This window comes from Strigops habroptila, chromosome 4, assembly GCF_004027225.2.
Source record: "Strigops habroptila isolate Jane chromosome 4, bStrHab1.2.pri, whole genome shotgun sequence".
Taxonomy (NCBI): domain Eukaryota; kingdom Metazoa; phylum Chordata; class Aves; order Psittaciformes; family Psittacidae; genus Strigops; species Strigops habroptila.
In genome coordinates this window covers 81,626,258-81,642,152 of record NC_046358.1, presented here as the reverse complement: position 1 = coordinate 81,642,152, position 15,895 = coordinate 81,626,258, and the positions used below count along the sequence as shown (strand labels likewise).

General features: G+C 39.3%; 1 protein-coding gene across 1 annotated transcript in view; it reads left to right on the top strand.

Moving 5' to 3' along the window:
* The window catches only part of GNA12 (G protein subunit alpha 12), a 43,992-nt gene that overhangs the window by 14,449 nt on the left and 13,648 nt on the right, over nucleotides 1-15,895 (top strand). The window lies entirely within an intron of this gene.

Here is a 15,895-nt window from a genome sequence, read left to right as displayed (position 1 = left end):
ATGGTGGGAAGCAAAAAGTTCCCTGCCATGTACATCTCTCTTCAGTTGAAAGATTGCTTGCTACATGCAAGATTTAGTCATCAGATGAGCCATTTGTAGTAATGCTGTAAATCTGAGCACTTCAGCAGCAGAAACAAGTGGTAATTGGAGCCGAACTTGAAAAACTACATGGCAGTAAAGAGGGAGTGGAAAAGTGCACATGACTGGATAAACTGGAAGAGCAAGAGGAACCAAAAAAGGCAGGAATTGGTTGAACTAAAAATATTTTAGCAGCTCAGTAGGTCTGTTCATAGTAGGTCACTGATGAAGGCACACTTAATTTGTAACTTTCCAGTCCTGCCAGCTTGCACTATATTGATACTGGCAAACTATTCCTGCATGCAGATCTTTTTGAAGTGAATGCAACACCCATTCCGGCTGCTGCTATTTGGCTGTTTCTTTTCATCCTGACGTCTGCAAGTGAAACTTGGATAAGCAACTGAAAGATGACAGTGAGCATAAAAATGTGCTATCTTCCTTGCTTTCTCGTTATTAGGTTTTCATGCTCTTGTGCCAAAATAGCTGCACTTCTGGTATGGAATGTGTTTCTGACAGCTGTAAATAATCCACTCTTTTTTACTTCCTATATACAAGATGGAGATGCTTTGGGGATTTTTTTCCCTCTCTTTTTCTTCCCTGTTCAGCAAAACAAGGCAGTGATCCATGCAACCTAGTACCGCAGTCACTAGATCTTGGAAAACTGTATGTGGTGACGTACTAATTGTTCTAGTAAGTCTTTGATTTTAATATATTAATGTGCAGGTAGAAGTTCTTGTTTTGAGTGTTTTGTCCCCAAACTGCATTCAGCTTTATTTTTCTCTTTTTTCCTTTTTTATTAAAGAGAGACAATTACAGTTGAAATTCTTCATGCCTGGATACGTTACCAATGTTTAATTAGAAGAGTTAGGTAGGGGATAGAACCATGGCTTTGTATAGTCTCTCTTAAACTCTTAAGAAGGAATTAGGTATAACTAAAGGTAAACTAGAGAAATTCAGTAGGGAAATGTTTGTTTCCTCATGCTGCTCCTCTCTGTGGGTTCTTTAGTGTCTAATGCTATAGTTAAGTTTCTGTTGCAGCCCTTAGGTACTCCTCTGTCTCCACTAGTATATGCCTGAGTCGTCTTGTTCTCAATACCTTTGAAATCTGTTGCTGAAGTACCATAAGATTGCGAAATGGCTAAAAAATAAAGGCTAGGTAAAGCTGTCACAGGATGATTGTTTAAACCTCATTTCCTCAGGCTAAAAATGTAACAATTTCCACATTACAGCACTGGCAATGGGGGGGGGAGGATGTGCAGGGGGGAGAGAAGACAGATTAATTGTTCCATAATTCCTAGCATCTGTAGTCGCAGACTAAGACTTTGCTGTTCTAAGCGCTGTTCAAATGTGGAATAAAAAGATGGTTCATGCCACAGGGAACTTGAATTTAACATGAGACAACTACTAAGAGAATCCAGTATAGTAAGGAATAATTACATCAGCAGCATGTTAGGAGTTACTTTTTTTTTTCCTGGGAAATGCTATGACCAAGCATGGGTTATGTTTTTAGGGGGAGATTCGGGTCATGTGGGAGGTTCGTTCCTGTACTCGTTAGCAATAAAATTGCATCAAACTGGAAAAAAAGAAGTCCAGTTTGTTGAATAAATAGCATTCCAAGCCTAGTAGGCCTACCTCTGCGTTCTCTGGCTTTGAGCATTAAACAGGAAATTCCAAAAAATAAAAAAGGCCCACAAAGCTGAAGCATACAGGCATGCGAGTGATCATTTAATATGCTGTCATCTTCAACATCATGGTATAGTTCTCTCATGCATCTTTTTGAATGGCATTCATATAACCTATTTAATGTTACTGGTGCTGCCAGCAGGCACCAGAAGGGTTGTCAATAGTGCAATGATATGGTGTATTACAGAACTACTGTGTAACTCAGTCCTGTTGCATGCATCTGTGGCACTAACAACTTGAAATTCCTGGGTGCTGCTGTTTTACTGTGCAGACTGCATCACTATGAGATTATAAAGTACCTTAGTTGTAAATAAAAAGCACTTACTGCAGAGAAGTATTTTAAATATATATCTTATTCTCAAGGATATAAATGCTACTTCTGGATTGATTGCTAGAAGAATTACTAACACCTTAATAGCTTGAACAAGTTTCCATGCCTCACTTCTAGGTTCAGCAGAAGTCTAATTCCCTGAGTACATGGGGATTAGCAGCAGTACAATTCCTTTTAACAAAAAGTTCCTTTTAACTGCACAAGTTCTTAAAGAAAGCAGGTGGTTTAAGGAAATGCCTTATTTATAATTATATATGATATGTATAAACCTATACCTTCATTTAGTTTAAACCCTCGCTGGATATAGACTCATGTAAATAAATAAAAGCCAGATATAGTGCACTCTGAGAAAATAAATCTTTTCTGTACTGATTTTAACTAAGGCTAAAGAAAACCTCTGCATCAGCACTCCCTTTCTTACTGAGTATAAGTGAGCCATTATATAGAATATGCTTTATTTGAACTGAATTTATTATGTTTATAATCATTTTTAAATCGTCACTAAGATTTTCAAGCTTTATATTACTATCATCTTTCTGAATGCTTCTCAACAATGTTTGAAATAACAACCATGCTCAGCACTTGCATTTTCTTCACCCTGGTCTTACAGTCAACTGAACACCAGCTCCATTTTTATTATTGTTATTATTTTAGCTTCCAAGACATAGGACATATTGCTCTGCTTTTGAACTCTCTATTTTTCTCCAGGAAGTTGTGTAACTTTGTTTAAAAATACAAAGTAGAACATGTTGGTTGGTTAACTAGAGCTGAAAATCAGTGTACAGGTGTCTTCCTGTGGTCTGTCACGCTGAGCTTAATGACTGATGCAACAGTAGCAAAATAGTTGGAAGAAAATGGCTCTGACCATAACCCTATGTAATTTGAAAGCTGCTCCTCTGGGTCCGCAGAAGCTGCCTCTGGGCGTTTGAATGCTTTCTGCTTCATATTCAGTGCCTAGAAGTGCTGTTTGTAAATGCCTGTCTGGGTCTTTGAGCATTTCAGAAGCGAGTGGGTGGATTCTACAATAGCAGGGTGCTTTTTTGCTTCTTTTCTTCACAGTCTTTCTTACAGCAGACTAACCAATTTCACTTTCTTTTCACAAACATCAGCCTCTCGCTCTTCCCCTGCCCCAGCCTGTCCCCACCAACCCAAGTTCCTCTGTTCCTTGTATGCAAGCCAAGTAGTCTGGGGACAAAAGCTTCATTGTATGTTTGGTTACATTGTCACGTCTCCGTCCTCATTTTTTAACTACTAGAATAGGAATTCCTTTGTAATCAGTATGTGATTCTTCTCTCTTCTCCCTTGCCCTCATTATCCTACCCCATTTTCTGTCTGTATGTTAGAAAGGAATACATTCATCACGTGTCGCAAAAATGTCCTGTAACATTTGTTCTGTTGAGGTTGCCCATGGTAGTTTGGGCAACTGGATGTTAATTCTCCATTGCCAGCAGGTGGAGACAAATTCTATTTTGAATGGCTTCTTGGAGAGAGGACCTTGGGATTTCAGTGGTCGGTTAGCTGAAAGGGTGGAAGCTTCTTCAACTGGATCCTAATAACAAATATTTGGGTATATTTGGGAGTTCAGGTGCATGTATCAGCAAGCCTTTTTGCACCCATAAATGATGTTTCCTTTTGTGCTATAAACCATTGGCATTGAGGCCAATGTAGGAATTGCTTTGGTCAGGTGGTTTCTGTTTTGGCTTTTGTTGTTCCTTCCTCCCAGGGCTCTAGTGGGAGAATGTGAAAAGCCATTTACTTTGGTTTTAATGTGTCCAGAACAAACAAAATCTGAAGTGAGGTTAGCTACTGTTTTGACTTCTTACAACTTGGCATGCCTCATGTCATTGTGGGTAAGGATGGGACAAATAGGGTATGTCAGGCAAGAAAATTATGCTTTTGTCACGGTCAGAACAGATACATATTGTGTGCTAGCACTGTTACAGAGCTTGAGTTAACAGCCATCAGATCTGCAGCGGCCATCATCTGGCTTCATCGATTCTTAAAGCAAAACTGACATTGTTTTATCAGCTTCTTTAAACAGGCATGTTGGTTTTTTGGTTTTGTTTTTATGTCTCCGTCCTAACTACTCTTAGTCAAAGTAGTATCTTTATTTGAATGATTCTTACTGCTTCCCTTCAAGACACTAAGTCTTTCTAGCCTGTAACTATGTATTTCAAGAGCTCCTGAACTTCTCCTGTGGTACAAGTCATATTCTTATCTTTTCAGCGTTGATGGGGCTATTGACTCTGAACTCCAAAGCTTATTCGCAGTTAAGACAACTGTGCTGAGTTATTCACCTGCAGCCACACTGGCTTCTTGATACAGAAGAGAGCGTGGCTCTCCAAGGAAGCTGCAAAAGGCATCTGTTTTAATGCAGTTACTCTTAATATACAGAATATGTTCATAATCCATCAGTAGAGTATCAATTTAAATGTAATATTGATGTATTACTGTTGATGTTCACTGCACTGTTGAAGTAATTTCTAATGTTTTAACAGCTCCTTTTTAAAAAACAAAAAAATTAAATGTCAGCACTAATGGGAAGTAGGTTCCGGAGAGGGAAGTAAGGGGCTTGCAAATATAGACCAAAACTTACTACTGTGTCCATAGCTATTTTTAGATCTGTGCACAGGGAATTGTATGGAACACTTCCACTAATACTTCAGATACTAAGAGCCTCTGAAGCCTTGGATATGGGAAGACTCTGGAAAATGTTTTAAAGAGCCTTTCTTTTATATCGATTCACCATTCTCTGAGTGTTTTGAGGTGTGGAGGTTTTGGGGGTATTTGTAACAGGACACGAGTCACTTCCCTATGAATTAGCTGTCTTTTTTTTCCTCTAAGCAGACACTTGAAATAAACTAAAGTGGTTAAATTATACCTGCCAGAACAGATAGTGTGGTGGAAGTGTTGCATAGTGAACAGCCTTCTCCTTGTGTTAGTATAGCTTTGTTGCTGCATTATCCTTATGCAAGGAACTGATGGCTTCAAGGCCTCAGAGAGAGCCAGCTGTGTGTTCAGGGTAATATGGAGATGAAGTACTAGTCATTCACACTAGTTCTTGATTTAGGGTGGACAAACTCTTGCTTAAATGATCTTTATTTTGGTACAGGTATGGCAGTAATGCAAGATGATCAGGAGTTAGGCTGTATACTGGTTGCTGTGGCATATGGAGGTTATGTGGCAGCATTTGACTGCCTCTGCAAGCCAAGTGAGTTGAGATGTTGGGCAGCAGAGTACTGACTTGACATGAGAAGTAGGTGACTTCTGAAGTGACATGTTAAATGAAATCTGCAGGAGTGGACTATACTTGAGCTTATGAAGTTCAACAAGTCCAAGTGCAAGGTCCTGCACCAGGTCAGGGTAATCCCAAGCACCAATACAGGCTGGGCAGAGAATGGATTGAGATGACCTTTGGAGGTCGTTTCCAACCTATACTATTCTATGATTCTAAATTTTGTAGATTTTTTCTCTTTTCTGGATCTGTCTGGGACGTACCACTCTGACCCAGAAAACTGATGAATTGGCAGTAGTGCTACAAACCAGAAACTCATGTTTGCTGTTGCTGAGCCTTGATATCATATTAACTTAAAAGGTCATTAACTTGCAGACTTCATCTATGCAGCTTAAATAATATCATGCTCTGGACTCATCTAGAAGGTTGAGTTATGGAGATGTATCTCTTCGGTTAAAGATCTAAGCAAGGTTTTATGCCAATATTGTGGCAATCAAGTGCCAGATTTGAATTCTTAGTTCTAGTTCTGCCCTCTAATACCAAGACCTCAAAAGTTTATGGTTAAGTTGTGGAGTTTGACTCATCTTTGTACAGCAAAAGAAGTTAATTGCTTGTTTAAGTATAATACTGCAAAGCATTCTGCCTGGTGTGTAGTAGGAAGAATTAGCAGTTGGAGTCCCTGGCTCCTAATCCTGTTTCTAAGACCGAATAGGAAAATTTTTTTCAGATCAAAGTCTCAAGAAAGAACTCTCAAACAAAAGTGGCATTTTGTTAAAGAGGTGAGAGGTGGTGAGTTACAGTTTGGGTTTTATTAAAAATTGACAGGTAACATAAAGCAAAATGCAGCTGGAAATCTTTGCACAAGATTCTGTGGATATTGGCTAATACTGTATAGTTTGTCAATTTGCATCTACAGAAGTTAAATGCACAGAGTCATATTTACAGTATGCCAAAAATAAATGCTTAAATGAGATAGGTTGATGGGCCTGCTGCCACCAGAGAAACTTCTTGAGCAGCATTGGGCTGTACCAGCGCTAGTGTGTCTTGACAGCCACTGAGGTTCACATTCAGGACTAAGCTGGAGCAGGAGGCAGAGTTGAAGATGCCTTCATAACCCGTTGTCTGTCACCTACAGCAAGGAATGCTTCACTTGATAATGTCAGTTTTGCTTGAAGTGCCACTGAGCAAGAGGTGAGAAGAACTTGCATTTAAAGTAGGCTGGATTCAAAGCCATTTAGAGAACCAAAGGTCATAAATCATTTTACACTGTAAATCGTTTTGAGCTCTAGCAAAATCCACTTGTGCAATATCTTTTCTTAATGACAGAAGCCATTCTCTCAAGCAGAACCATCCATAGAAAGCTGTGTGATGGGTAAAATGGTTATTAGCTGTTCTGAAATACTTTCTGCTTTTGGAGAGAAATAACAAGAACCAGAAAGGTTGTGAATTATGACCTTTTCAAAACAGTACAAATGAAAAAGTGCTAGAGAACAGCAATTTGTAACAGTACCTACCTGAAGTCTCAACCAGGCATTAAAGCTCTCGGTACTAAATGCTCTGTGGAAAAATAAAAGGATTCTTGCCATGAATTGCTCCTGGCTTTAGGTTATGACAAAATGCAACAGCTGCATGAAATGTAGCCTGCATGGAATTGGGAGGATAAGTTGGAAAGTAAGGAGCAGATCATACATAATAAATAAGTGGATAACAAGAAATTGATACGGCTACCATATGGGAACTGAGACAGACGCTGAATAGAGAGCTGTGCTACTGGCTGTTCTGGTGCTCTGTGTAGTGAATTCCCAGCACTCTACAATTTTTCCTGTTTTATTTTATTTAAAGATCAAAAACTTAAGGCAAAATCAATTCAAAAGTCTTTAAAATGTACAGTGCATTAATGTACTTCATTAGTGCCCTGCTGTCAATGGATACCAAAAGGCTGAAATTCAGACTTTGTGTGGTCCTACTTTTTAACTTTTAGGTTCTTGGAGGTAGATTAAAAAGCCTTGTATTTTTATGGTACTGTGTAAGGCTGCCTGTAGGAGTTTTCACTTTTGGCCTTCAGATGCCAATAAATCTTGTCTGTATTTTTGGTGTGGTTAAGGTGAATGAGAGAAACAACTTCATAGATACGGCTCCCATGTTGAAAATTCATTACGAGAATTTGCATCTTGCCTAATGACTGCCATTTTTCTAGTTGAAAGATTTCTTTTTACTCATGTGTGTTTTATTAAGAACAAACTTGTTTTGTCTTTACCTCTTGTAATTGAGCCCATTAGAGAACTGTCTGGGTGTCCCAAAAGGTTTACAGAATAAATACTGTACTCGTCCTTGCCTCTGTCTGCGTGTGGTAGCAGTTATAGGTTGATGTCTTACTTTCAGCAATAGCACTGAAACACAAAATCTAATGGGTTTAGACTGGAAAAGTCCTTTTGGCTCCCAGCTCTTGAGAATAAATGCTACCCTGCTTCTGGAAAGAAGCTTTGATTTTATTATGCATAAAATAATTAGAAAAAATACTCAGTATGTCTGTCTTTGCAGAATTGTTGTTCTAAGCTCTAATTAGCGCTACTCTAAGTCTTGCAGGACTGTATTGAATATAAGGATTTGTTCAGAGCAAGTACAGCTGTAATTAATCTTTGCATTCCCATCAAGAAATGCTGGCACATGCTGTGAGAAACAAGGAAGGAAACTTTCAGTTCAGGCTGTCTGAGCCAGTACCCAACTGCAGCTAAAAACCACTGGAGTAATCTCTTTATCCTTTTCTAGTGTGCAGGAAAGTTCTGGGCAGAGAGAAATCCAACCCACTGAGCAGCCTTTAGCTTTTGATTATGCTGTTTAATGTCATGTTCAGAAAGTTTCTAATGGATCTCAATAATTCAGGAGACTTCGAAATTGGCAACTAGTATCTCCACAGAGATTCCCAGTAATAAGAATATATTCCAGAAATCCAAGTGAGTTAAGTACATTTAAAGGTGTGCTTTTTGTATGACTAAGGGAGTTTAATAAAGAATTCCTACCGAAATTTGGTGGAAGCAGGAGAGAGCTCATATATTAAGTAATGAGCATATGCATAGATTAAAACCGTGGTAGCATGAGGACAACTTTTATTCTAGTTGCAGCAAAGTACTTGCATTATACAGAGACATATATGTTAATATTTATCTATCTTAGAAACAATGAAGAATATTGTTTCTAGTGAAAGAGCTGTACTTGTCAGACTGGTTTCAACCCTTTAATCTCAAAGATAGAGCTAAAATGAAGACTATTATATTTGTGTTCCCATGATACAGGTTTTCAAAGCTTTTGGTGTGTTAAAGCTACGGGCACTACTTGAAGATCCAGCAACGACTGGCTTAGCTGTGTGAAAGAAAAGTGTTTGCTACTTGCTTTGTGCTATATTAGCAGTTTTCTGACCTTATGACTGGTTTCAGGAAATTAGGCAAAAAAAAAACCAACCCCACAGGCACCGCAAAAGAAGAGGTGAATGGTTTTGTTGAGCCTGTCTGCCTGACATGGCTCACTCTCTGCTCAGAAGAGCAGTGCTGATGATGCACTTCAGAAAGTTCCAATTTTGCTGTTCAACCTTTTGCACCTCATTTGTATGTTCTCTGTAGTAATTCAGCTTTCTTTCATATTGGTACTGGGCCTTGTCAGCTCCACCTAGAATTGGGACAGGGAGCAGGAGTGTTCTCAGTGTCTTGTTCTAGGAAGAGGTTAAGGCTTGGATTTTTCAAAGAGGCCACTGAATTTAATAGGATAATGTATAGTGAATGGTTTCAGGCTTTCCTGAATATCCTAGTTCATAGTAGGCTATGTAGGATTAAGAACAAATAACAAGCACAAATGAAATAAGCAAAAACTTAAAACTAGGTCTGGTTGGTTTTTCTTGTGGGGGAGTCCTACTAGCATATCTTCTGGGGTTTTATACTTAAGAGAACAGGTATTTGAATTGTTCTTGTCATGCTGAGAGTGAATTACATTTAATCAGCCTGTATTTTAAAGAAAAGCTTTTAAAGAAAAGACAGGACCTGGCAGAAAGCTGAAAAGGGAAGTCAGGTAGGTTGCTTAGGTAGTGATAACTTGCTCAGTTTGCTATGTTGTATTTCTGCTAACTATCCAAATCTTGATCTTGTGCAATGACTTCTGGAAAAGATTGTAGTTTTCTTTAATGTACTTTTTTTCCTGTTATCTTCCCTTATTCCTGCTGTCTCCCTAACAAACCTGCTCTGCCTTAAAACATTATTTCACTCAATGTGTTATTCAACGATAGAGCTTAACTTGGGCTGTAGTTCTGTGATAGAGTAATCACTGTGAGCAATAGGAAACAAGGGTTTAGGAGGTTCTGATTTGCGCTGTGCTCTTGTTTGTGTTGGCACAACTCTTTTGGAAGGTCTCCTGTAAATTGGGAAGCTCATCTGAGGAAAAGTACAACCCTATGGCTGACTGTAAGTGCAGAGGAGGTAGTGACATGCTGTGGTGTTGGTGAAGGAACAAGCAGTTGGCTTAACCTAGTGCCAAGGAATGTGACGGTGTCCTCATCTTGCCGATCCTTCATCCAAGCAGTGCTTCTTTTCCTCCATAAATCCTTCCTGATGCTAAGATAAGATGCCAGTGCCTTGAGGATGCTGTTTAGGTTTTTAAGTGTTCATGTTCTAAGTTATTGGAGTATCTGAAGTGTTTGCATACCATTCAGAGTCAAGGCTCGATTTCACAGGTACTGAGTGTAGAGGAGGAGGTGGTGAACAGAGGGAGGGAAGAAACACAGTGTTTGACTTTTGAGTTTATGTGAAATGATAGCTGTGCAACAGTGGAGGTTTTCATAGATGAAATAATGTAAGGATGCATCTGACCTTGATACTGTTCCAGAAGATATCTCGAGGTTATGTACTGCCACAAACCAACCAAGTGATAATTGAACACTAGTGGAAAGAGCAGAGCTGTTGTCTCCTCAAAGGAGAAGAGTAAGGTTAGCTCAGTACTCCTCCTTTTTTCTAAACCTAACCTTAGCTGGGAAGGCTTTCTATTACAAAGGCAAAAGGCAGCACGGTCTCCACCTTCTCATTAGTTTTCAGCTATACTTAAAGCAGCTCTGTGGAGTAAACCTATTTTGCTCTATTATTGACTTAGGATTTGGGGGAGGAGAGGAAAACTTCTTGGAAACATCATGCAAGATTTTCTGTTTGAGAAAGTGGAAAACATGTTGCTCTGAGAAGTAATTTATTGACACCTTTCAAATGTCTCCTCTGTATACAACACAGATTCCTGCAGTTCAGACTGTGGCAGACTTGTGCTTCACTTGGCTTTACTCCCGAACAAACTGTTGGTGTTTGTCCTTAGAAGGTCTGCTCTCCACCCCACCCCCAAAGCCTCTTAATTTGACTTGCTTTCCTTGATACTCACTTAATTCTACTTTGGAAAACTCAGTAAAATCTCAAACTGAAAAAAAAGGTGGTGGTTTATTGATGGAACTCTTTCCCATTTAATTCCGTCTCTGAACTCTGTGTATTTAAGACTTTGTTCCATCAGTCTGGTCAGAGTACAGTACTGAATCAGTAATGATGATAGATGTGGGCAGGAGGCAAAAGAACCACCTACTATATCCTCTCTTTCTGTTGTCTGTCTTCCAGTCCAGCACTTGCATTCTAGGTTGCAAGGACTTCAGATGGCCATCTGCACGGCTGGGCTGTTTCCCCCTCTGCAGTTCAGTAGGATGTGACTGGGCTTTAATTAGGACTTTTTTAATAGGCTAGCCTGCTCAACAGCTTGAAGTTTGTTAAACCCAGTTCATTTTCCACTGTGGCTTGAGTCATTTCCACTTGTAGATGAGGCCTTAAGGATGGAAACTAAGTCACTTATTTCAAATTGTTTATTTCATCATTAGATTTGTTTTCAGGTGCTCAGTGGTTAACTTGTTTAAATCAGATGTACATGAGGGTGAATCAAAATAAAGTTTTCCATTTGATGCAAGACTTCAAAAGTATTTGTGGGCTTTTTTCCTCCACGGTCATTTCTAATAAGCCTGAGCTTCAGGACTTTATAATGATTGAAGACTGTGTCAAAGGGTTTGGCTTAAGTGCACATGAAAATAGGATGGAGTTGCACATTGATACAGTTGTTGTTCATGCAGTTACCAACTACATCTCACCTTGTGAATCTTTGCTCAGAGATGTTTGATCCTGTAGTGAATCAGTATCTGAACAGCTTTACTTTTCAGCTTAGGTAAATCCATTCCAATTTTGGTTTCATAAGCAAAAGTAATGATGCAAGTTGTGTGGTACGATGGATTGAAGTGAAGAATGTTGGAAAAGCAATCCCACATTTTGCTTTTGAAAGAGAACAAATTCTGAAACAAAATAAAAAGATTAGGTTACTTGAAATCTTCATACTAAAGCATCGATAGCACCAAGGTTTAAGTGCAAATTTGGAAGACCTTCCCTTGTCCTCATGCTGAAACAATCTTCAGTAGGGGAGAGGATATTTGGATTAATTGATCATTGTGGTTGAGTGTGAATAAATAAAACATGTTTTGAGATAATGACTGTAAATCAGATCACAGAGAACTTGATTGTGAATGGAAGCTGAAGTTTATTTCAGGTCACCGAAGGAGGCTTGAGGTTCACTATCTTTCATCTGGGCTCAACATACAGCACTGGAACAGGAGAAATGAGGTTATAGGGAGGGCAGTCACTTGGGTGAAACCCTCTCTCACAGACCCAAAGTACAGCTGTGAACTGAAGAAATACATATTCTTGGCATCTGCCATAAGACAACTTGATCACTAGTGATTTACAGGTGCATGTTAAGGTCACACTTCATAGAAGGCAATACCAATCTTGGTGTAAGTGGGTGAACATGAGATGTTGAGTAACTTCTCAGTGCTGAGAACAAGCTAGTATACATCATGAAATTCCACTGATTTGAGGAGTCACATATTAACAGCTGGCAGAAACAGCGCACTTCAGAGTTCAAAGCTGGTCAACCTTTTAGAATTAACAAATAACAAGCTGTTATTGAAAAAAGAGAAGATTTTTGTTTCTAGGGCAAATGATTTTTGAAAATTAGACATGGAAACTGGCTTGAGGACTCCTGCTGAATGTTGAGGTGTAAAACTTGAGTAATGTAAGAAGGGTGGGTTTTTATTTTTCTGCTCTCTACTGCCTACATATTTGGATTTATAGGAATTACACGATTAAATAGCACACCTGAGTTCAACTGAGACTTAACTTGAGTTTTATCTTGGTCTGATTTCCACCTAAAACCTGACTTTCGGATACTGAGCAGCTTTCTGAATCTTGCAAGACCATCATTTTGCTCTACATCACATCTAAAAGTGTCTTGATTGTATACATATGAAACAAGAAATTCTTCTTTTAAAGCGAATTTTTAAATAAATGTGAAGAATAAATGACACTTTCCAATTCTTATAGTCACATTTTAACAACAGACATAGACAAATTTGCTGTTGTTTCCATAGCAAGTGGAGCATTAGGGCACTCCGCAACAAGTGCTTAGGTGTAGAAGTGGAGTAGGAAGCATCGTTCTGCGAGATGCTCAAGGTTATGCCTGTTGTAAATGCATTCAAGTTGCTTAGCTTCCCAGCTGGCCACCTGCCATGGAAAAGTCCAAGCTCAACATTCTCTCGTGGCTGGTGTTGTTTGTTCAGCCCATGAGATCTAAGATATTTATTTTCCATCCCTTGATCTGATAAGATTTGAAAGGGAAACGTGGTGGTAAACTTGTGATTTAGTCTTGATCAGATAGTCAGCACTGCTGACTAGTTTAATTCATAAGGTAATTATTTTTTTGGTCAATGTCTATTCTAGTTCTGCAGATGTCTTCTGTAAACAAAGGGAGTTTCAGGTTTGCATACTGAGCTGCCGAATACAAAGCACGGGACTAGGGCCACATAATAATGTGATTGTGCATCGTTCCTGGTGCCTTGTAAAAACATCCAGTTGCTTCTAAATTCTGATGTGTTACTTGGAAATACCCATTTTTGCATGGCAGCTGACCACTGAGAATAAATGGGACAATTCGCTAGTGATTGGCCAGAATCTTGGATCCATCCTTCTATTTACAGCCCGGGACTTTCTTTTCACTGTGGCAGATTGCTGCTTTCACTTGCCTTCTCTTGTGTGTTGTAGCAGGCTGTGCTTGGAATGAGAAGTTGAGCTGGCGTGCGTTAGTTCAGCTTCATGGAGAACCTCCGGTGTTTGAGATGAAAGGGTTCTGGCAGCTATTTTAGACAATGCATTCGCTTAGACAGTTGGCAGGGAAGCAGGAAGGCATCCTTTCATAGGATGCTTATGACTATGTCTGTCGTGCACTCGTGCCAGGATGAGTGTGTGCGAGCTGGGCACGCTGCTGATGTTGGATACAGTAATCGGAGTTTTTTATTGCTTAAACATAAGCATGGTTCTTCCACATGAATTGGGTATATATCCTTGCATCTACTCCTTGAAGCTTGCTAGCTGCTAGTCAGTGAAGGGTAAGAAATGTTAAATCACTGTGGCTAATGTGCAAGTCTTGTTAAGGATTTTTCCAGAATTAAAAGTAAAGACAGTAATTTAACCCTCTTGCATTGCACTGTGCATCTTTTTGTTTGTGGCCAGTACTGTTTTCTCTGCTGTTTGCACCTGCTTTTCTTCTAGTCATTGCAAATCTGTGAAGTAGAAATAGCAATGATGAAGAGACAGTAAGTAGGAGCAAAACCAAAACAATGGGGATTTTTGTTAATGTTTCTTGAAGCTTGCAGTGTGGGATGAGCCTGCCTTAGTCTGTTAACAGAAAATTCCTTTCCTCCTTGAGGCACTGTTGCATATTTCAGACAAATGAACAGAATTGTTAACATAGTGTCAAGAGTAATTTATCTGCATCCTGTTGATGTAGAAGCACCTAGAATTTCAGGGAAAAAATGTAACTTTTTCCTTTTCCTTGCAGCACTTTCAGAAAGTTGCTGTGTTTAATTGCTGGGAATAGCTAAGGCATGTAGGAGTTGCCCTTCTCCACAACAGCTCTGCTCCCGTTGAGAATGTTTCTTAGCTGGAAGGCTAGAATTTCATTCTGTCCCAGGGATCCACAAATCTTATCACTGAGGTTGATTAGCCTAGATTAGCGTGGGCTAATCTCCCCCAGATTAGCCTAGACTTCTGGGGGAGAATTATCACATAATTTTTTATCCATATGCTGTAAAGCATACAGTTTGGCCTGTGTGCATGTAGGATAAGTTTGTAGAAAGCCATCCAGACTTGGACAAACTGAGTTTTGCATTGCCTGCTTGTACTGAGCTAATAGAAAATAGCTCAAAAATTCATTTTTTAACTTTAACTTCTGATCTCTATACTGTATGACTAGGCATTAGAAAGAAGAGGTAGTTTTTAGAAGCTTGGAACCAAATGGTACTTTTTTTGTAGTCGGTATGTTTGTAGGGTACAGATAGCAGCAACTTGGATAAGCACTGGAGTTGCTGGATGGGAGCCAGTAGCTCAGTCTGTTGTTAAGGAGGAAGTTAAACAATGCTAGAGAGATTGAAGAGAATTCTGTATGGCTTAAATATAGTGAAGTGGCTAGTCTCTGCCTTGGAACTGGTGATTGAATGAAGAATTAATGTTTGTCTTTTGTCAATAAATTTCAGTGCCCAGTCAGGATGTAGAATATCTGTAGAACAGAATTATGGAGTAGAATGGGCATGAGCATTTCGGGGCAATTTAGGTTACTTCAGCATCCTTCTGAGTGAATTCTTAACAAGCACAGACTTGTTTATCTCCTTGGAAAATAATACTCAATTCATCAGCTGTCACAGAGAAGAGAACACACTTCTGGCTGTAGTAAATCTGTTCCCAGTGAGGCTGAATAGAAGTGCAGGTTTAGAAGTAAGCTGTTGGAAGAGTCTGCAGGTTTGGGGAGGGGAAGTTGTTTGTTTCGTGAGATTTTTAACCCTAGCTCTTTGGGGTTTGTAAAAGACTACTACTCCCCTTGGACAAAACCAGAGTGCAAAACCTGGGGCTGTGTCTGTGTGCTAATTTTCAAGGGATATATGTATCATGGTGGCAGGATATTAACCTGCTTGTTGTGGCCAGTAGGTCCCAGTAAGAAAAGCGTTTCCTGTGTCTCCTGTGCCGATGAGGTTTTGAGTTCTAATCTCAGTACCCAAAAACTTGGCTGGTCTAACATCTCCAACATTTTCAGTTGCTAGTCTCCTGGTTATTTTATCCATTCTTCTGTGCTAATAAACTTGCTCTTCCTTTAGGCCTCAGCTTTGAATACCTTCCTTTTATTAAACATCTGAAATGATAACATTCAACCCCCTTACAATCAACAGGTGATCAACATCCCAGAAAGCTTGGAAAAAATGAGGTCTCATCTCAAAAATTGTCTCAAAACCAGAGATTTCACTTGCATGTTAGCATTGAAAGTTAGCATTAGCATTGCATTCTGTCAGTATGTGTCTCTGGCAGCCCTGGTGGGATAGTACCTTATATAAAGGCCAATTTTAGATTAAATTGTGTGTCAGTACTTCATTAAATCCATCCCATTTGTGTATCCAAGATCTCAGAGGTTAAAGG